The sequence below is a fragment of the Haliotis rubra genome, unplaced genomic scaffold (genome assembly GCF_003918875.1).
Source record: "Haliotis rubra isolate DU_JTF1 unplaced genomic scaffold, ASM391887v1 Scf135, whole genome shotgun sequence".
NCBI lineage: Eukaryota > Metazoa > Mollusca > Gastropoda > Lepetellida > Haliotidae > Haliotis > Haliotis rubra.
This window is the reverse complement of record NW_025765281.1, coordinates 19559-42520: the sequence shown is the minus strand read 5'-3', so window position 1 is coordinate 42520 and position 22962 is coordinate 19559. Positions and strand designations below refer to the sequence as shown.

General features: G+C 41.4%; 1 long non-coding RNA gene across 1 annotated transcript; it reads right to left on the bottom strand.

The window, feature by feature from the left end:
* Positions 1 to 2698: 2698 nt before the first annotated feature.
* Positions 2699 to 12942, bottom strand: LOC124267926. The gene is made up of 3 exons (XR_006896155.1): positions 12930 to 12942; positions 10262 to 10266; positions 2699 to 2808 (listed from the first exon to the last, which is right to left on the bottom strand). It is a non-coding gene; the product is annotated as an uncharacterized LOC124267926 (long non-coding RNA).
* Positions 12943 to 22962: the final 10020 nt, after the last annotated feature.

The window sequence follows — 22962 nt, the reverse complement described above, 5'->3', positions numbered from 1 at the left end:
TGTATATATACGTGTTGGCTGATATTTACATTATGAGCGACGCAGTAATAAATGGGGGAGAGGAGGTCAAAGTTTCATCAGGCGCTGTTAACAACCAGTCCAGGCTAAGGTATTCAAGATCAATTCATCCACCCAAGATTGGATGACGGTATCGATTAGGAAAGGTATAGCAGTTGGCAGACTAAAAACTTCCTTATTACAAAGTCAATATTTCTAAATACTGATGGGTTAGCTGGGAGAACAATGACGTGAAATACAACCCGTGAAATCACGCAAACACATCACTCATAGCCATATAAAGAGGAGGAAAACTGCTGAAAAAGGTTTTTCATCTCCTCCCAAAGAGTCGTATGTTGTTCAAAGCTGCTTTGTTAGCTACACGTTAAGGGATGATATTCATACATTAACATCAGATGCCTCACGCCAAGCAACCATAACAATAATACCCAACAGGTATTCTCCCCCACCCCTGATGACTCAATACAGATTATTTAACCATGCATCACAAAAGCATAATAGGAAGTGGAAGAAGGAATAATATGCTGAAAATCGCAGCCCAGCTTGCAAATCACCTTTAATTGATAACGGTAATCTTTTGTATAGCTTCCCTTTCAAAAGGGGTGGTGTCACAGTATGAGTTTCTAGTTCAACAAAGTACCGGTACATTATATGCCTTATTTGCATAGAAAGTTAATACTGTTACCCAAACAATGGGACAATGATGGATCAGGATGGTGTTTGACTCTTAATAACATGTCATGATAAAGGGGTGACCAGTTCAGAACACTGTTGTATCTCTCAGAAACTAATATGCATCCTAGGTACATATTTCCGTGTTTCACACTCATAAATTTTCCCAATTTTTTCCCCAAACATATACTCATGCAGTCATCACCCATAACTCAGTGACACTGTAGCCAGTGGTTTTCACAAAAGTTATTTCTGAAACTTTGATATTGTATATTTTTAAGTTACTTTCCTTAAAAAGCATTTTGATAGGAATGCTTTTACAACATATAAAGAAAATCCCATTTTGGTTGTAAAAACACATTTTTATCGGAACAGAAAGATTTATGCGAAAGAGTTACAAAACAAAGTTTCGACTTTCCTTTATGGAGAGGGAACTGGATTTGAGGTGTAATAACCTGATGCTTTACACCTGGAAAGTATATATAACCAGAGGCATGGTATAAATCCCTGCCAAATTTGGTACAACATGTGACACAGTGTTTCAGTGCTTGCATTTGATCCCTCTGTCAGTCAGTCTGTTGGTGGTTAATCTAATATATAAACTGGGGCATAAAAGAACTATGTTGCATATGTTCTTGGTTACATTTGTATCAATTTGTTACAAAGTGTGCTGATGAAGCATTAAGTGAGTGAGTGAGTTTAGTTTTATGCCACACTCAGCAACATTCCAGCCATATCCAGTCTGTAAATAATCAAGTCTCAACCAGACAATCCAGTGATCAACAGCATGAACATCGACCTACGCAAGTGGGATACGATAACATGTGTCAACCAAGTCAGCGAGCCTGACCACCAGATCCCGTTAGTTGTCTCTTACAACAAGCATATGCATGTGTAACTGAAGACCAATTCTAACCCGGATCTTCACGGGTGGCAGTTTTAAGTAATGATGGATGCCTTGTATGACTGACCAGCACCTGTTATCTTCTGACAACAACCAGAGAAAACATAAAACTCACAGTATTTGTTTTTTCCCATATAAAGCTGTTTCTTTATGAAGTCACAAGTGGGAAAAAACATCACAAAACTATCTTATCAAGCCTACCAGAAATGTTCAATTCAAACTACTGTCGACAGGTAGTATGTTTCGTAATCAAACAAACCAACATCTTTTTGAGAAATCTGGTGTAAAGTTTTTAAAGATTATTGTATTGTGTTCTTTGTTTTCTATCCATCAGTGAGTTTGGTCAGAGATAAATATATTATTGGAAGTTGACAAAATCTAGATGATGACTTTTTAAGAACTTTGGACTACTTGTCAATCCATAACTGAACATCATTTCATTCAGCTGAATGTGTACAGATCTGCATACAGCCTTTAAACAGACAGACGTCACTCTACAAAACATCTCCCATAACAATTCATCCCTTCCATCCAGGCTTACAGAAAGACAAGGTTTATTATATCCACTTGTCTGAGAACCAGCAACATGGGTCTGCCTCCTGGCTGTCTGACGAAGGACAAGATAGAGTTGATAGACGGCTGCAGCGTGTAGAGTCACAGATGTATGCGGTATTATCAGTCCCGCCACCAAGCATGATAAGCACACCCACGGCCAGGTGCTGTGTTCCACACAATCCCATCTCTCCGAGGCCATCTGCATCTATGTAGGACAACATCCTACAGCCGTCTATCTTGCCATAGATGGCCAACACTGGGAAGCAGCATAGTTCTAGGAATTTTACAGACAGATCGCAGTGGCCACAATATGGCCACTACATGCAGTAACTTCTACCTCCTTACATAAGCTGAAGACAGTGGTCTTCATAATTATGGATTCATTGAAGTGTTAGTATGGTAGTCATTTGATGCTCAGGGGTGAAAAATAACTTCAAAATTGCTAGTGTACTCCGGTACAACGGCACATGTAAAATCACTTGCCCTGATAATTTTTCCACTATACCGGCCGTTTTCTTGTTGATTTTTTACATAAACAACATAATTAACGTTGGAAAGTCAACTGGACACCGGTACAGTGTAATATACAAATTTGCTTGCCCAACAGAAAAAAACACTGGACTCGGACGTCTGGTAATGGGTTTTTTCCACCCCTGATGCTAATTAAAAATGTTTAATTGTATATCTCAATATTATCATACACAGGCCTCAAAAAGGTCATGCTTAATTTGCACATACTGATTTCACTTTATGTTGTAATTGTTGAATGAGTGAGTGAGTTGGATGTTTCAATGTTTCAACAATAAATCCTCCCAATGTTAATTGGAACTAGCTCCACACAGTGTCCATGTGGAATACAGGCCAGGAATAGAGGGCACTTAGTCAACCTATCCAAACATCTGGCCATCCTGGTCATAGTTTGCGGTGGGTTTTTGTTGATGGCTTGTTTTCTTTTCAAGAGGGTGAAGGTAGGGTAGAATGGGATGGAAACTGTTGTCTTCAGTGTCAGGGGATTAGGTGGAAGAGTTAATAAGTATTCATGGTAACTTATGTGTTTTGCAGAAATTCAGCCACTTGGTTAAAAGCATCCTTCAACCTGACTAACTGACATACTGTCTGATATTGGACACTGGCTGATACTGCATACTGACTGATACTGACATACTGATACTGCATACTGTCTGATACAGCATACTGTCTGATACGGCACACTGGCTGATACGGCATACTGTCTGATACAGCATACTGGCTGATACGGCACACTGGCTGATACGGCATACTGTCTGATACGGTATACTGGCTGATACAGCATACTGGCTGATACGGCATACTGACTGATATTGGATACTGTCTGATACAGCATACTGGCTGATACGACATACTGGCTGATATTGGATACTGGCTGATACGGCATACTGGCTGATACGGCACACTGGCTGATACTGCATACTGTCTGATATTGGATACTGGCTGATACAGCATACTGACTGATACAGCATACTGACTGATACTGCATATTGTCCAATATTGGATACTGGCTGAAAGTCTTTCGTGCAGCACTAGGCAGAGGCTACCCCACTAAAATGCATTATAAGATTGCATAGAAACCTAGTTCATAGTAAACATATCTGACATAACGGAGGTCAAATGAAATCACTAATTCTTTACTAAAGTCCTGCCATATGTTCATTCCAGCCTGACCAACGACTATTCCCAACTACCAGATTACATAATCTACTTCAAACACATCAAAGATGTTTATTCAGTGGTTTATCGATCAGCACACTCGGTGCACATTATTCAACTATATACAGCTGCCTTCTTCAACCACCCCCTACCCTGTCAGTCTACTCACCCCTCCACCACACCTTGTCAGACTTATCCCTCAACTAAAGCACTACTTCCTACCCTCAACTCAACCCTCCATCACACCCTCTCAGCCCTACCGGCAACCAACATACTACCTAACATCCCATTAGCCTCCCCCTAACTCAACTCACTACCATCTGACCTTCTGCTCACCTACACCATCCATTAAACCTCCTACCCTACACACAACCTCCTCAACTTCTACCCTCTCTGCTCACCCCATCCCTTCCAACACACATCCCAACCTACCCAACCCGCTCCAATCCACATGCCACCCCATCAACCTACCCCACCCGCTCTAATCCACATCCCACCCTCTCAACCTACACCACCCCTCCAATCCACATCCCACCCTATCAACCTACCCCACCCGCTCCAATCCACATCCCACCCTCTCAACCTACACCACCCCTCCAATCCACATCCCACCCTATCAAGCTACACCCGGCCAATCCACATCCCACCCTCTCAACCTACCCCACCCCTCCAATCCACACCCACCCTCTCAACTTACTCCACCCGGCTCCAATCCACATCCCACCCTCTGAACCTACCCCACCCCTACAATCCACATCCCACCCTCTCAACCTACTCCACCCCTCCACCCACACACCACCCTCTCAACTTACTCCCACCCTCCACACACACCACCCTGTCAACTTACTCCCACCCCTCCAATCCACACACCACCCTTCCAACCAACCCCTTCTAATCAACATCCCACCCTCTCAACCAACCCAACCTCTCAACCTACCCTATCGCTCCTATCCATATCCCACCCTCTCACCCCACCCCTCCTACCGATATCCCACCCTATGACCCACCCCTTCCAATCCACATCACACCCTCTCATCCACCTCTTCCAATTCACATCCCACTCTCACAACCCACATTAATGTCCTACCTGCCTACCATCTATTGCTGTAGCCTCCTCTTTCCCACCTTCTGTCCTCAAACCCAGCTCGACACTTCCAACAATTAATAACAATATTAACAGTATGCAAACCCACCCACTACCGCTATAACCCACCACAAGTACCATCTTCTGCCCTGACTAACAGCTTACCCCTCAGTGCACCCTCCCTGTCCTAAACCCCCCTCCCTTCTCATCCCAAAGCATATCCCAGCTTATGGTGGAGGCTAGACTTGGCCAAATCAAATGCAAACCTCCTTCTGATAATAAACTGCTTCATTATTGATTCTGATTGGCTGTTGCTAGGATACCAACAAACAGGGCATTCTCTGCTTCCTTGATGACTTGTGAAAGTAGATGAATAAAGGGTTTATAGGGGAGGAATTTTAAAAAACACTTCATTACTCCATTGCAAGATCAATAAAGCAAAGTCTGGATCACTAGAACGTAGGTCTTTTTTTCTCAAGAGAAGGTAATAGAATACTTAAAGTCAAATAAAAGCTCAAAACACAAACATCAATTGGGTCAAATACGTTCTGACTTAAGAAAAATGAACTGATAAAAAAATACTTAACTAAACTCCCCTCCATATTAGAAAATCATCTAGAATTATGTTCATGATTATCTGTGCCAGAAATAGACCTTTTTCTCAGTATTTCCAAGCATATATAAGCCTTGGCCTCTGAGCACAACCTTAGTGTTAGCCACATAAATTATATTTCTAATGGTGAATTTCAAGATGGAGGTTGGAGAGCAGAGGCGTGATGTTCAGCCATCTCGGGCTGAGCTTCTCTGGCCTCTATCAGCTGAGACAGGTCACATAAATCTCAGGTAGTTTTTATTGCAACCCAGAAACTGGTACTTGAAATGATTTAAAAGGATGAGGGTCAAACTCCATATCAGGTTACATCGGAACCATTTCTGTACATACTCAGAGTGGATTTGCAAAACCTAAATGCTTGCACACTATGCATATACATGTGTAAACAACACAGAGATGTGTCAGCATCCGGGGTCGAGAGGTATGTTTGGAGAGACCGGGAGATCGTATCATATCACCACAGCATCTTAATCTCAAATTTATTTCTGGTCTGATCAAATCATTTATCTGGCCTAAATATTTCTGTTATATTTATTTTTCACAAATCTTTATAGCTAATAGATGAATAAAAAAATACTTACAATATTAATATTTACAAAAAATCACATCTATTACAAAGATTTAGGAAAATTTAATTCTTACAGGAAATTCAATGTAACATCATGTTTGACAAAAGTTCAACAATTTGATTTCCTGCATGAAAGAAAAAATGTTCAAAGATTTGCTTTTTATATTATACAACAATTCATTTTATAAATATAAAGCAATCAAATATTTCATCAATATTGTTTTACAACAAAAACAATTACAAAGAAAACAAAATTAACAATAACAGCTATGTGAAGCCCCACATTTGAGAAGATTGAAGAACATATTCATGGCAGCCTTGAAGATCATGATGACATGATAAAGAGCCCTAGAGAAAAGGCCTAGTGCGGAGTCAGTCATTGGCTCACGAAATGCATCTATAGCCATCCACGCCTGGTAGACACCATTATACAAAAGGTAAAATCTGGACACATGCCAAGATTGTCATAGCTTCCTGAAATAACTTGTCTGTGAGATAGAAGCTCACATCATTACCCAGTCCATATCAGGGTGGCCCGCAAATAAAAAACTAATCACGTTCCCAACTCAATATTAGGTATGTCGACTTTTATTAAAAGTTTTATTTAAAAAAGCATCTTAGCAAATCTTAATTTTGTTTGACTCAGTCTGATAAGATGGAGCCAGAAGATGGATAGCGTATATTGCACTGAAATATGAATCAGGGCAGTGCATGGCGCGATGAAAGGGCCCGTCACTCAAAGCACAGGAAATTAAGGAGGATGCAAACATCGTAAAAGTGGGGAGCCCCGATCTGGGTATTGTAATATGGCGATGTGAATATTGACTTTGTGCTTTACGTGAAAAGTGATAAATGGTACTGACCGCAAAGGCCAAACCCATACATCACATCCCTGAGAACTGCCGGGGTGGGCGGGGTGCATACCCAACCCGGCCGACTGAGAGTTGATATCACCTTGGCAACGCGACACCGCTCACCTTCGTTCACACATCCATGCTCGGGATGCTTCGACATAGACGTGATCATCATTTTCATCGCAAATAACATTCACACTCTCCATCAATCAATCACTTCATGAACAAATCCATTCATAAATCACTTTGAAGAAACTTTGTGACAAGTTCAGTCCGTCTACCTGACTTCGGAGGCCAGTTCTGGCCTGTACCCAAAGATGTTCACACATCAACTTCCCTATGAAATGAATCAACGAATCGAACGACCTGTCTACCCACATCATCAACAAAAACATCATCTCGGATAAATTCAACAACAATCGTAAAAATATGACACACCTGAATAAAACACATTACCTGACTTGACAGGCCTCGGGTTGGCCTGCTTACGCCTCGACATGATGCTGTCGGCAAATGCTAGCTTCGACTGTCTATCAGTTTCATTCCTCGTTACCTCTGGGCATGCGCAACATCTCCCAGCATGCAATTTCCTTACCTATAGCAGCCGACAGGTAAGGGGATCAGACGAGAAGCAGATTTGGGGTGCTTGACGCATTTGAAAACAGTGACTTATATTTCATGTATATCAAAGACAGGCCGAATCTTTTGATGCTGGAAGTTTTAAATGTATATTTTGTAGGGAATGTCATTTCAGGTTTATAGGTAAATTATCAGTACACTCATCACAACAAAACTCGGAAAGGACCAAGTATATATAATTCGGGGAAATAAGAGACAACCTACATATTTATCATTAATGGCATAAGCAGCCGTCATATAAATGTACTCGAACAGTGAAGCTGTAATCCAAGACATCTCTTGTCTCGTGGGGATAATTGAAATGTTAAGTAAGGATGCTTTTTAATTATTAATTTTCTAATTCAATCATCAAATCGATTACTAGCTCAGAAACAAAGGTTGCATTTAATTATACCTTTCTGCATACTGATTTGTATTAACCGTGAAGGACATCATCCCTTGAAGTCTCGGCGCCGACATAACGGCTTTACTTAAATGTTGAGAGCACATATTATTATTAGTTACTGACGGGGATATTAACACACTTAATTCACACCACTGATGGCCGGGACGGTGCAGATGAGGATGTTGATGAGTAGTAGTTGTTTGTAGTAACAGCACTGCCAGCATCACTACTACTACTACTACTACTACTACTACTACTACTACTACCAGTACTTATAATGTTACTAGTACTGCTGCTACTACGACCACTACCCCTACTACCACTACCACTGCTACTACTACTACTATAACTACTACTACTACTACTACCATTTCTAATAATGTTACTAGTACTGCTGCTACTACGACCACTACCCCTACTACCACTACCAATTGTACTACTACTATTACGACGACGACTACTACCACTACTACTAAATTTATCACCAGGAAGCGAAACTGACTTGCGAATAGAGAGGTAACTGGTTTCATGAATTCCACGAAATGCACAGGGTCTGCATGGGGTGGGACGGGGGAAACACAATCATGGAACAAGGGGTGGGACGGGGGAAACACAATCATGGAACAAAACTCTCTCTCTCTCTCTCTCTCTCTCTCTCTCTCTCTCTCTCTCTCTCTCTCTCTCTCTCTCTCTCTCTCTCTCTCTCTCTCTGACGTAACGTTTTGTGCATTTATGAACATTTTACTACTGATTCCAATTTGTGTTTACAAGTTTCCAGCTGCTGGTCAAATTGAACAGAGTCAGCCAAGTAACATGGCTCTTCCCTCACCTATGTGACTGAACATAATTATCGACAAGTGATCTGTACCCAGACCGCTATCGGTGTCAACCAGCTCTGTCCCATGCAGCGCGCTCAGGTCTGCGCGTCGCAACACGCGCTCCAACCGGTGATGGTGCGACAAAGGGAATGGGGTACCCCAATATGGTAGCCTGTAGGTTTATTCAAGAATAGAACAAAACGCTTTGTGGAATTTGTTTGGAATGCTGATGGATAAAACGGGAAGCCTAACAGTGTATTGGGTGCCGAGGGTAATTAAGGTGACTCGCTTGATGCTGGTACTTACCTGTGTTGTTTGTTGCCGGGGCAACAACGCTCACAAACATTGACGCGCGATAGAAAGTTTTGAAACTGATATCGATGCGCTTTGGGTATCATGGCCTTATCTCTGTATAATTCTGAAATGAATTGTCGCTGTTGAAAAAAATAGAAAGTGAATTTATTTTCATATGCAAATCGGATACCTGAGATAACATAAAGGGATGGGTTTATACGCGACAGACATCGCTCTTGCAAAATTGTTATCGGGAAAATACAAATATGTTAATAATCCAGGTTTTTTTATAGTTTTGGAAAGGAAATATGCGTGTAAAATGTGCCTTTATTCGGGGGGAGTAGTTTCCTTTAATGAACTTCATGAAATTGAAAACATATTTTTTTATGTCCATTTCTTGTGATATTTCATGGGGCAATGGGGCAACGTTTGAGGAAAGAGACCTCCCAATCCCTCCAAACTCCAACCATATCAACACCCAGCTGTAATGTCCGATAGAAGTTACTGTCATCATGTGGTGTATGTGATGTGTGATGAATAACACGACATAACTGTATACTTGTAATACACTTGTATATCATATCATAAGGTAAAAAACACAACATGGTTATGTCAATAAATATTAAACACAAAATACAGACACCTCACATCACATAAGTCTGTCCTAATGTTATATTTGACGATCAGTTTTCCCGATTATTCAATGATTAAATGTGAAATAAAGGGTCAGTCATATATAATCATATCTCACAGTGTCTTCTTGAAGATTTGATAGACAATCAGTTTTCAACCGACATGACAAAAACCCGCTCTCTGATACCACCATCTCCCGTGGTTCGCGTGTTCATCAAACATTGAAAGGATGACACGCTGTACCGTTAGTTAACAGAGGAGGAAGAGAATATGACACCAGACCCAGTGAAGCAAATGAGAAATTAGCCAAGCGAAGCAGGTTGTTGCGGGAGTTAGGAAACCAACTTCCAGTTATGTCCTGGTTGAAGCTCCACTTTCCACATGCATGAATCATCGTCACATCTCACACCGCTATCCTTTTGTCACGTACGCTGTGGGGAGCTGTAACGGGGTAGTGCATTGGTTAATGCGCTTTATTATTACGAGGACGATTCCGGTTTGATTCCTTTTGTTTACATAACTTATGTATTCTGACTACCAGGCCTCTATCGTGCCCGTATCATGCCTATCTATGCCCCTTTCATGCCACTCTATGCCTCTCTACGAACTGAGTTTTGAAGGTTATATATAGGGTTTACGCGTCTCGAAATAAATTCAAATATAATCTTGAAAAACATATTTCTATGAACAACCCTCAATTATTAAGGAACCACCAAGTGCCATAATTTTAGGTCCTGGGGCTGAAAAGGGGCATGGCATTAGCCGCTGTTGATGAGAGGTAGAGGCGTCAGTAAGGGGGTGATTATTAAGCAAGTGCATGAGTGAGTGGGATTTTACGGCGCTTTTCCTTCTATCCCAGCAAAATAACACAGGGCTACCCAGCCACAGTACACGTGAATGGAATGGGCGCTGTTGTTTACCATGTACATGCATCATTATCTGTGTGATAATGCTACAGTAGTCTTGAAAGCAGCCCACTCTCACACCTCGCTCTATTCTCGTCTATCTGGAGCATTATATCTATTTTCTTGAGGAATAACACCACGAATTCTTTCGCTACTTTGGCATTGCCGAGTCACACTCTTATCGCACAACTCTTCGTTTATACCCCACCTGTGTGAGAGATTTCAGATTAGCATACTCGTGACGTCATATTCCAAACGCAGCGTATATCAAGAATCCACAGAATGGCGACCTGCCGTCATGTTCTGTTCCTTGTGAATACAGGAGAATCCCCTACTCCTCCCAGGGAATGTGACGGTGTTTCACGGTATAATCCTTTTGGCTCAAAGTAGGGGATGCCTTTCAAAAACATCTATATATGTATCACGTCTAAGTAGGGGATGCATTTCAAAGACTCTAAACATAAAATACTCAATGAAACACTGATCATAATCAAAACGGCAGACCAACTCTGTGATTTGTTTGCAGAATTTATGTCCTAAAAATAAAAAAGTTGTTTCACAAACTATCATTAAAATATTGACTGACACAGTTCACTATTTGTTACGAGGGAGGAGTGCAGAGAAAGGGACAGCCAGGTGTGCGAAAAAGGATGGAGACAGCACAGGTTAATGAATCAATAACTTCGTCGGCACTTGTGCACGTGCTTCTCTGAACACCTGGCTGTCCCTTTCTCTGCACTCCTCCCTCGTGACAAATAGTGAACTGTGTCAATATTTTAATGATAGTTTGTTAAACAACTTTTATAATTTTAGGACATAAATTCTGCAAACAAATCACAGAGTTGGTCTGATGTTTTGATTATGATCAGCGTTTCATTGAGTATTATGATTATGTTTATTAGTTTTCGAGTTATATAGCAATTCATCGGTACGCTTTTAAGCCAAACGCACTATATGTGTGAACACCGCATACAGTTACTATTCACCTTCTATTTAGGTTAGGTGGCGCTCATGGTCACATAAACCTTCTAATATACAATTACAGTGATTTTGTACGTGAGTATGGTCGTTTGTATATGTAACCCATAACTTACATCTTCTGGAGTACTCCTTGTTTTAGTTCTTTTCGTTTTTGTGTGGGTTTTTTGCTACCATAAGATTGTATCCAGCATAAAGCGAAAACATAAACTTTGCTTTTCAGTTGGATCCCTTGAGGTGGTCTTGAGTTTACTTCCATTACAAAGCACATGAAACAACTAATGTGTGTCCGTGAAGGAAATAATTACCGGTCGTTATGAATTATTTATTGTTGTAAGCAAAATGTATTATACGCCATTGTAAGGTAATATATCCCGAACACATTTGTTGAGGCGCTACACATTTCTTAAGTGTACTGATGATTATAAAGATAATAGCGACAAAACCCTTTCCATAATCACAAGAAATCTCTCTTAAAGAAGAGTATTTTGCATGATGACGACTACATCATGATCATGTGTTTAAATGAACAATACATATTGTTTATTTAATCAGTGACGTGAGACAATATTGTAGACAGCATTCGAAATCAGTGCCATGCTTATCGCGTAAAGCATCAATGTGTGTCTGAGTTAGGTTTTACGCCCCCTTTAGCAATATTCCAGCAATATCACAGCGGGGGAGCAGGAAATGGGCTTCACATATTGTACTTGTGTGGGGAATCGAATCCGGGCCTTCGGCGTGACGAGCGAACGTTTTAACCACTGGGCTACCCGACTGCCCCACTTACTGCATCCGACGTCCACTCTGTTATTAGCCAAACGAGAACCAGTGCAAACCGATAGTGGGCTTAGGCTATATTTTAGGTACATGAATAATTAACAGATCATGACATTATTGAAGAATAATGTCTTGCAAGTCCAAATACTGACTTGCCCTCAGTAACTGATTCAAGACGTTTCCCCATTCCTTGGATCAATCTCCGGATTTGATTCATAGGAATCCTGTTCCAAATGCAAAGCAGCAGGTATTCATTGAGTTGCTGTGTGGGAGGAAGGGGGAGGCTCTGCATCAACTTGATCTTGTGGCCGTGGCAGAACTTCTCTTGTCGCTGTTCGTTGACTATGTACACTGATGTAGTGCTGTCAGACATGATGCATGTGAATAGCTCAAGTGATGAAAACACCTCTGAGTCTTTGTCCACAGGTTGGAATGGATGCTGTGCAGGAAAAGGAAATTTCTCAGTCACATCCTCATGGTATATCCAAGTATTCCAAGCAGTTTTCTTGCCCTGTCCACTGAACTGTGAAGTTGTGTCAGAACCAGTGAATGCATGGGAAAAGGGAAGCGCCACTCATCTACGACAACCAAGATCTTGGAATAGTCTGTTTATGTGATAATATCTGAAGTTTTTCCCTTTTCCAAATGACACCTACAGCTGAACAGCAGACTTCAGTTCAACCAGTTTCGACTACTAACCATGATGTTTGTAGCACCTTTTTGCAAAGCATCTTTGACACGAAGGCAGATTCTTGTATCCGCCTCTTCCTGATTAGTGCACTGCATATCCTCTTCACTTCCTACTGTCACCACTGACTCCACAGCTGTTATGAAGACCATCTTTCCTGGTTGGTAAAAGCTGCTAGACACACTATCTGTTAAGAATGCAAAGAGTTCTTCTTTGTCCTTTGATTCTTTTAGAAAAGAGTGAGTGAGTGAGTTTAGTTTTACGCCGCACTTAGCAATATTCAAGCTATATGGCGGCGGTCTGTAAATAATCGAGTCTGGACCAGACAATCCAGTTATCAACAGCATGAACATCGATCTGCGCAATTGGGAACCGATGACAAGTGTCAACCAAGTCAGTGGCCTGACCATCCGATCCCGTTAGTCGCCTCTTACGACAAGCATGGGTTACTGAAGGTTCATTCTAACCCGTACCTTCACGGGTTTTTAGAAAAGAAGCAAAGATTAAAGGTAGTCTAGTGTGACGGGAAACTTTCTTCTACTGCCTTGTCTTCGCTTTTCTTATGTTGTCTCAAAGAACAGAGTCATACCCAGGTGATGCAAGACAATCTAAGTGCTCTGATTTGCAGTTTGGTAAATGAAATTTTCCATGAATTGATATGGATGGTGGCCACGGGTGGTTATCATGAGAAAAGATTTGATTTAAATCAGATTGACGTACCTGACAATCAATGAACATCTGACTGAAGAGACTGTAGTCATTTTTCAGGTCATTCGTTTGCTGTTTGGTTTAGACTGAGGTTTTGTTTGTGGTCGCTTGAAAAAAAGGGAGGTGATTTTTCTTGATGGGCTTGTGAATTGACTCTTTAATTTCCACAAAAACATCCTTTACAAACTTCTCATATTTGTCTTTTCCTGTTTTCTCCATTGATTTCATAGATGCTACGACAGCTTCACCAACACAGTGATGCGCGTCAAGGGTCATCAGTTCAGGTGACACTTCCAGGAAGGGATTTCCCATCGAAGCAACTGTGCCACAAAAGTTGTTGACTTTAGTCTTAAATTTCTGCTGCGTAGCAAAATCTTGTTCATTCCTTCTTGCATCCACCTAGTCATGTTGCTTCTCAAACACTTGCAGAATTCTTGTTTGTTCTGGTCCAGATGTCAAGGCAACATTTTCTGTTAATCCAACTGCACCATCTGAGTGTTTTACATCTTTGCTGCTTTGTTCATGAGCTTGATCCAAAAGCATGGCAGAAAATGTGTTTGTTGTTTTTTTGAAAACCCAACCTCTCTGAAGGGACTCTCTTCTGTCAACAGGAAGGGCTTTCATATCTCTGATGTGAACTGGCAGCCAGCGTGCATAGTCGGTGTGATCAAGAGCAAAGAACCAAGGAACAATTTGTTCCATTATCTGGGTTTACAGAGACATGGTTCTTTCGCGATGGGACCTCACAAAGATTGGTAGCATTCTGTCGAGATGAAGAATCAAATCCCAGTATTTGAATGTTGGACTCTTTTCTGACATCCAATTTGTGGAGCCAGTTTTCAAATGATTGTTGAACATACGGTTCCAGTGAGGACATGTAAGCATAACTTTGAAGCTTTGCTAGTGATATGGCAGCTATTTGATGAGTATATCTTTGTAACATGAGACGCTGAAATAAAAGATTTAGCTGTTCCACTTGAGGCAATACCTGTTTCTGTTAGTGCTGAAGTCCACCCAGAATCTTCTAACAAGTCTCCAACCATTTTCCATTAGGCTATTTCAATGTGAAGACCTCCTTGCACGATAGTTTACACGTCTTCACCAACCACATTATGTCATCTCCATTGAACATATTTTGCTAGAGCAAACAGATGCTCAGTGGGACTGAGATCTGTAATTTCTTTATTGGACTCGTGGCAGGCCATAGGATGGTGTCAACAGCATTCTGGTGCACTGGATGACAGCACGTGCTCTAGGATGTCTGACATTGTCATCCATATAGATGGGTCTTGTAGCTAGAGGATGGTTATCAAAAAGTGAAACAACAGCCCTCTCAAGGATCTCCTGTCGATGTCGAGTCCCATTAAGGTTACCTTATGGTGGTAAGGTCTATCTTGCAACCCAAGGAAATGCATCCCCATACCATGATTGACAAATCCCGAAAGGGAACCGTCTCCTGGATATTGCGGTGAACCATAGCTGTGTACCTTTGTCTGTACCTACCACATGAAGTAAGAAACGACTCTCATCGGAAACGTGAACCCTCCGCCATGACGGAATGTTCCAGCGAACACGTTGATTACACCTGACTCGTCGTGCTGCTTTGTGAGCTGGGGACAGGTTTATACGCTTGATGTGTCTTCGGCCCTGATGGTCCTGCAGGAAATGGCTCTCCCTTGTAACCACTGTTGCCTTTATGATAGGCTTGTTGCCTTTATGATAGGCTTGAGTCCCATGAACGGCGCCTAACAAGTCTCAACGATGCCCTGTCCATTCTTATTGTTGTCTCGCGGGGTCTGCCGGGTCTTGGAAGATCTTTAACATCATTGGTAACCCAGTGTTTGTTCAAGAGTCTTGAAATGGTGGAAGGATTGCGCCCAACTTGATGTCGAATTTGTCTAAGAGACATTCCTGCATTTTTCATGACAATAGTTTGCCACAATGTAGCCTCTGACAATTTACTACGTGCCATAACAATTATGGTGCTGAATATTCAATCCAAACTGAAAGGAGTGAGTGTGACATGTTATCAGTACAACCTTGATTTCAACGATGTTATGGGTATGGCAGTTCACGTGCATTGCACGCGGTTGCATGTGCATTGATATGTCCACAAAAAATCATGGTATACAGCAAGATATAAAATGTTTAATTCAGAAAATATCTGTGTTTTTAATTCACAGAATAATAGGTGTTGCTTAATTAATTTCCATATATGTTAAAGTTACCACACCGCCATCCGAGTTATTGCTCACTTTCGATGATCGAAATCACACCATCGAAAGTGTGCGAGCAACCAAAGAGGTAGCAGGGCCTAGATTTTCGAAGCTCTCTGAGCGCTAAGATAGTCGTAAGTGCTATACATTAACATTAACTTACGACTATCTTAGCGCTAAGAGAGCTTCGAAAATCTAGGCCCTGGGTGTTAGTGTCCAGCAACTATCACGACATCATATCGCGTGTATTATCTGTTGAGGCGGAACACCATATTACGGTGGCAATGACCCGGATGAGTCACCATACCATAGGAACTACATGCAATTATGAAGATTTATTATCCATACGGTGAAACATAACCAGTGTCATATATATCATATGTGCACATGTGCACGTATCACTTTTGCCCAGCAGCCATTGTTTCTGTATTTCGTCGTCTGTGACGTCATTAAACAATTGAACGTGATGTCAATGAACAGGGCTGTCACACTTACTTTCCGTGTTTTACTGCAAAAATGTACAAGAAGAAAATGGAAAATAAAGAAATTATTACACTCGCAAATGTGCCACACGACTTATATGGAATTCGTGCAAAATTATACGGAATCGTGCCTAAATATCGGTATATCCCTCGCGCTCGGATAATACCAACATTTAGGCACTCGTGTCGTAAACAGTGTGACATGGGCACTCATTTATATCATTGAATTTTCTATCCCTTTTGACAGCAACGTGATTGGCAAGATTCAGTAAAAACACGGACAAAATACGGACAACGCCTGTGAAATGTCTCGCTTGCACCCCAAGTACCAAGTTGACTGACTCCCCATTGTTCACCGTGCCCTTGGTTTCGTACCTCCAGATAGCTTGGCGCAGAATGCCCGGGTTCTCCACCATAAGCACAGCTCTTCTGACACTCAGGGTAATGCAGAATTCTGCAGTGTTTGGAGGTCTCCACATTCTCAGGAAAGTTCTTGGTGGGTTCGACTGGGCATCGCCTCCTGGGAGAAGTCCCATTCGGTGTCTGGGCTTCGTGTAGAGGGACAAGGGTACCTGAGCCTGATGTTGCGCCCTGCCAGCCTCACTGTGCCAGGTCCACCCAACCCCTCTCTACTGCATTTCATTTTAATCAGTAAGACATAATTGTCTCTAGTCTCTATGAGGTGTCAGGATGATCTGTCCAAAGAAAATGTATGTTTTTTTCTGCTCTTCTTGATCAACAATATTGCAGCTATTCGTGGCGATGTCAAAGAAGTCTGTCACTCCATGAAGCTCGGCACGTGCCCAGCGGAAAACAACATGCAGTCGTTCTAACAGGTTCCACGGGCAGTCCATCACATCCGACAATGGGACGACTGCATGTTGATCAAGTAAGATCCAATCTCGCCAGGTGGTTAGTCGCCTTCTATTCAGTCGGCGAGACACAATATGTATGTTAGATGTAGTGCTCTGTCTTTGTGATGTTTACAGTAGAAGGTAACTAAATGTTAGATACACGATATGAACAACGAAACAACTGCGTGATGTTAATTTGTTTGTGTTGTTAATGGGGAAACCCACCTGGTAATATCCGATAATATATATATGTATGTCCTGTTTTCACGTACAGCTTATCAGTTTATACCGACCAACTTTATGAACTTGTATTTCCTGAGTGACATCATAGGCTCAGTGGTAGGTGGGATAGATAGGTTTATGCCAGAGACTACGGCGGGGCCCTACAAAAGGGCTTCGCAGAATCGAACCCGGTACTTGGAAACCATTAACCACGTGGCAGGCCCGCCTCCCCGATCTTCATAATAAGGAGAAGACGTGGATGACGATGATGACGTTTGCGAACGCAACATGGACCCCGTAACGTGTGTGCGGGTATACAAACCTATGGAACAAACACTGTGTTCGGTAATTATAACAACCAGTACGTATGTACGTCCCTGTGTTCGGTATTTATAACAACCAATACATATATTTATTCCTGTGTTCGGTAGTTATAACAACCAATACGTATATATGTTCCTGTGTTCGGTAATTATAACAACCAATTCGTATATATGTTCCTGTGTTCTGTAATTATAACAACCAATACGTATATATGTCCCTGTGTTCTGTAATTATAACAACCAATACGTATGTAGGTCCTTGTGTTCGGTAATTATAACAACCAATACGTATATATGTTCCTGTGTTCTGTAATTATAACAACCAATACGTATATATGTTCCTGTGTTCTGTAATTATAACAACCAATACGTATATATGTTCCTGTGTTCGGTAATTATAACAACCAATACGTATATATGTTCCTGTGTTCTGTAATTATAACAACCAATACGTATATATATTCCTGTGTTCTGTAATTATAACAACCAATACGTATATATGTTCCTGTGTTCTGTAACTATAACAACCAATACGTATATATGTTCCTGTGTTCGGTAATTATAACAACCAATACGTATATATGTTCCTGTGTTCGGTAACTATAACAACCAATACGTATATATGGCCCTGTGTTCGGTAACTATAACAACCAATACATATGTAGGGCCCTGTGTTCTGTAACTATAACAACCAATACGTATATAGGTCCCTGTGTTCTGTAATTATAACAACCAATACGTATATATGTCCCTGTGTTCGGTAATTATAACAACCAATACGTATATAGTGCCCTGTGTTCTGTAATTATAACAACCAATACGTATATAAGTCCCTGTGATCTGTAATTATAACAACCAATACGTATATAGGTCCTTGTGTTCTGTAATTATAACAACCAATACGTATATATATTCCTGTGTTCGGTAATTATAACAACCAATACGTATATATGTTCCTGTGTTCGGTAATTATAACAACCAATACGTATATATGTTCCTGTGTTCGGTAATTATAACAACCAATACGTATATATGTTCCTGTGTTCGGTAATTATAACAACCAATACGTATATATGTTCCTGTATTCTGTAACTATAACAACCAATACGTATATAGGTCCCTGTGTTCTGTAACTATAACAACCAATACGTATGTAGGTCCTTGTGTTCGGTAATTATAACAACCAATACGTATATATATTCCTGTGTTCGGTAATTATAACAACCAATACGTATATATGTTCCTGTGTTCGGTAACTATAACAACCAAACGTATATATATTCCTGTGTTCGGTAACTATAACAACCAATACATATGTAGGGCCCCGTGTTCTGTAACTATAAAAACCAATACATATGTAGGGCCCTGTGTTGGGTAACTATAACAACCAATACGTATATAGGGCCCTGTGTTCTGTAATTATAACAACCAATACGTATATAAGTCCCTGTGATCTGTAATTATAACAACCAATACGTATATAGGTCCTTGTATTCTGTAACTATAACAACCAATACGTATATATGTTCCTGTGTTCGGTTATTATAACAACCAATACGTATATATGTTCCTGTGTTCGGTAACTATAACAACCAATACATATGTAGGGCCCCGTGTTCTGTAACTATAACAACCAATACATATGTAGGGCCCTGTGCTCTGTAACTATAACAACCAATACGTATATAGGTCCCTGTGTTCTGTAATTATAACAACCAATACGTATATAGGTCCCTGTGTTCGGTAATTATAACAACCAATACGTATATAGGGCCCTGTGTTCTGTAATTATAACAACCAATACGTATATAGGGTCCCTGTGTTCTGTAATTATAACAACCAATACGTATATAGGTCCCTGTGTTCTGTAATTATAACAACCAATACGTATATAGTGCCCTGTGTTCTGTAACTATTACAACCAATACGTATGTGTTCTGTAATTATAACAGCGCATGTCTATATCGTCCCTATGCTCTGACGTCTACGCTCTACACTCACGTCCACTGTCCCACCACCCTTGTGTCTGTATTCTGTCTACACCCACTCTCTATGTACAGAGGTACATATATGTATACCGGGAGCATGTGCGTGTGCAGGGGTGTAGGTATTCAGGGGAGCGCACGCGTGTGTATAGGGTGGTAGGTTTGTGTCAGCACAGCGGTGTTTGTGGGGGGTGCGATGATAGCGAGTGTACAATAATATAATATAAATGTATCATAATAGTCCGCTGAATCCAGTCACAATTAAAGTGAGTTTTGAAAGCCTGCATTTATCGATGAAGTTTCACAAGTGCTGTTTATAGCAAGATCAGAGGAAGACTTGACAAAACCCGGTAAATGTCCCTATTGTTGAAAGACAATAATATTTTAATAGCGCCATCATAAAGTTTTCGAATCAGTTTATTCCAGACTCTTACCCGGAAAGTAGGCTTCTTTACGATGAACTGACGCTATAAATGGCACTTGTTCCTTACAATGTGGGACCTTCCTCCAACATGAACCAGTTCTGTACGGTGCCCCAGTTACAGGCGGGGGATGGGAGGAAAGGAAGTGATTCCTGGAATGTTTCCTCCGGTGTTTCCTCAGACACGTATACAGAAAGATGAAACACCCGGATTGTGTTCAGAGACTGTGAGGCAATCAATGTAGGAGTTAACCTTGCAATTGTCTGATACTGAGAAATGTATTAGTGTCTGTGATTGCGTGTTAGGTGCTTCCTGGTGTTTTGCTCCGTTGCCGAAACGTTGACATTTCTACAGTGTGACTGCAGGAAGGAAATATTGTCTTGGACATAGTGTCTGTATTGGTGAAATTGGCGTAACATAGCAACACATTCCATAAAATGTCAGCCAGCACTGAGCACCGATCTTCAAAATGTGAAAGATCATATTTTGCCAAATCTAATGACTGTTGTGGTCATATTAAAAGATTCCTTTGTGAAATCGTTACAGCGGTGCAGATATCCCAGCGAAATCCATCCAACAAGCCGGGGGTTAAGAGGTCAAAGTGATGATTATCATTAATGAAATTGGCCGTTTATGGATTTGTGAAAACTTGATGCGGAATACCTGAGCCTGTCAACACGGAAAACAATACAGATCTGGAAATAATATACTCTCCCCAAAAAGAAACGCATCGTGAAAATAGCAATTTCATGTAGCAATGAATTAAAACGTGATTCATTTTACAAAAGGAGTCCTATGGTGTTAATATTTTGAAACATCACAACAAAACGCACCATCCGTAAAATACCCGTATTTAACAGCATGATGTGTCACAGAATACACAATTCACATGCAAAGCACGTGAAAGTTGGGGATCAGATATTCTCAATGATGGGTATAAAAGGTTGATCGCTGTCTGTCGATTATTCACTGTATTTGGAATATTGTTGACGAACGCAAAATGCCACGTCTAAGTGAAGCCAACCGTTATATCGCCATTGGTTTGCTTGAAGCTGGCCAGTCTCAACGTGCAGTTGCCCGACGCATGAATTTCACCAAAGCACCATTTCACGGCTCTGGGAGAGATATCGCCGGCAGAATTCGGTAGCAGATGCCCCTCGTAGTGAGCGACCTCGAGCGACCACTGTGGCGAGGATCGCTACATCCGGGTACATCACCTGCGTCATCGAACAGCTACGGCGACCAGTACCGCTCTACAAATACCCGGATTGAGGAGGCTTTCTGCACAGACCGTCAAGAACAGGTTGAGAGAGGCTGGTTTACGTGCCAGAAGACCTTATTTTGGCCGTGCGCTTCGACAACAACATCGTCGACATCAAGTTCAATGGTGCACCAACGTTCAGGCCTGCAACCTACCGAATTGGCGTAGAATCTGGTTCAGTAATGAATCACGATTTCTATTGGAACGACGCGATGGAAGAATGCGGGTGTACAGACGTCGACGTGAACGTTCCGCCGACGCTTGCGTTTCCCAGGTGGACAGATTCTGCCGGGGCAGTGTTATGATGTGGGGAGCGATCACCTGCTGTAGGAGAAGTGTTTTGGTGATGATCCAGGGCAACCTGACAGCTCAACGGTACTGTGACGAAATCCTACGCCCACACCTCCTTCCAATTATTGATCGCCAGAGGGAGTTGTTTTAACAGGACAATGCCAGAACCCACACAGCACGTCACACTAGAGACTTCCTCCAGAACCACAACATCAATGTGCTCCCCTGGCCCTCAAGATCACAGGACTTAAACCCGATCGAACATCTGTGGGATGCCCTGGACAGACGGGTGCGACGCCGTAACCCTCAGCCCCAGACACTTCAGCAACTCGCGCAGGCACTACAGGCAGAGTGGGCTGCGATTGGGCAACACGAGATCCTGAGACGTATTCGTTCGATGCCGAGGCGATGCCGTGCAGTTCTGGATGCCCACGGTGGTCACACGAGGTATTGACTCCAGCGCCACCACACGTCTCCATGTGACACTCAAACTGACTTTCCTCGAGTTGGTGCCAGAGACAGATAAGTCTGCATTCCCAGTGTGCAATTTCGCTATATTTCATTGACTCATAAAGCCTACAAGATGTTTCAAAATATACATAAAAATACAGTTGAAATTCCTATATGCGTTTCTTTTTTGGGAGAGTATATATATCATTTTGCCCCGTTTTATTAAGCACAATGTTAATCAGTATACAGGAGATCGGTATGCCTGTGATCACGGGGCCTCATTTGGATTGTAGTTATTACACCATTTTATAACATTTATCCATACGCAAAGTATGTAAATATGGTCATATCGGAGTATATCTGCATGATTTGACTATTTAAACATGTACTGATCACCCTGCGTTCTTCTGATCGTTATTACTAGCAAGTAATACAGAACCAAGAGAAATATAGAGATGATCATATGTGCCCATATATATGTACGTTACATGCATCAATTAAACGTTTCATATAATCCGATTATATTGGCTGTGTTCAGCTGGTAAAGAAATATAATATCTGCGATTGATTCACCGGGTTTCATATTTCTGGAGCTGGTCAAAGGGCGTTAATAAAAGCTATATGTTTAAAGAAGCGCCTGTAAAATATCTACATCACAGTAAGTCATCACATTT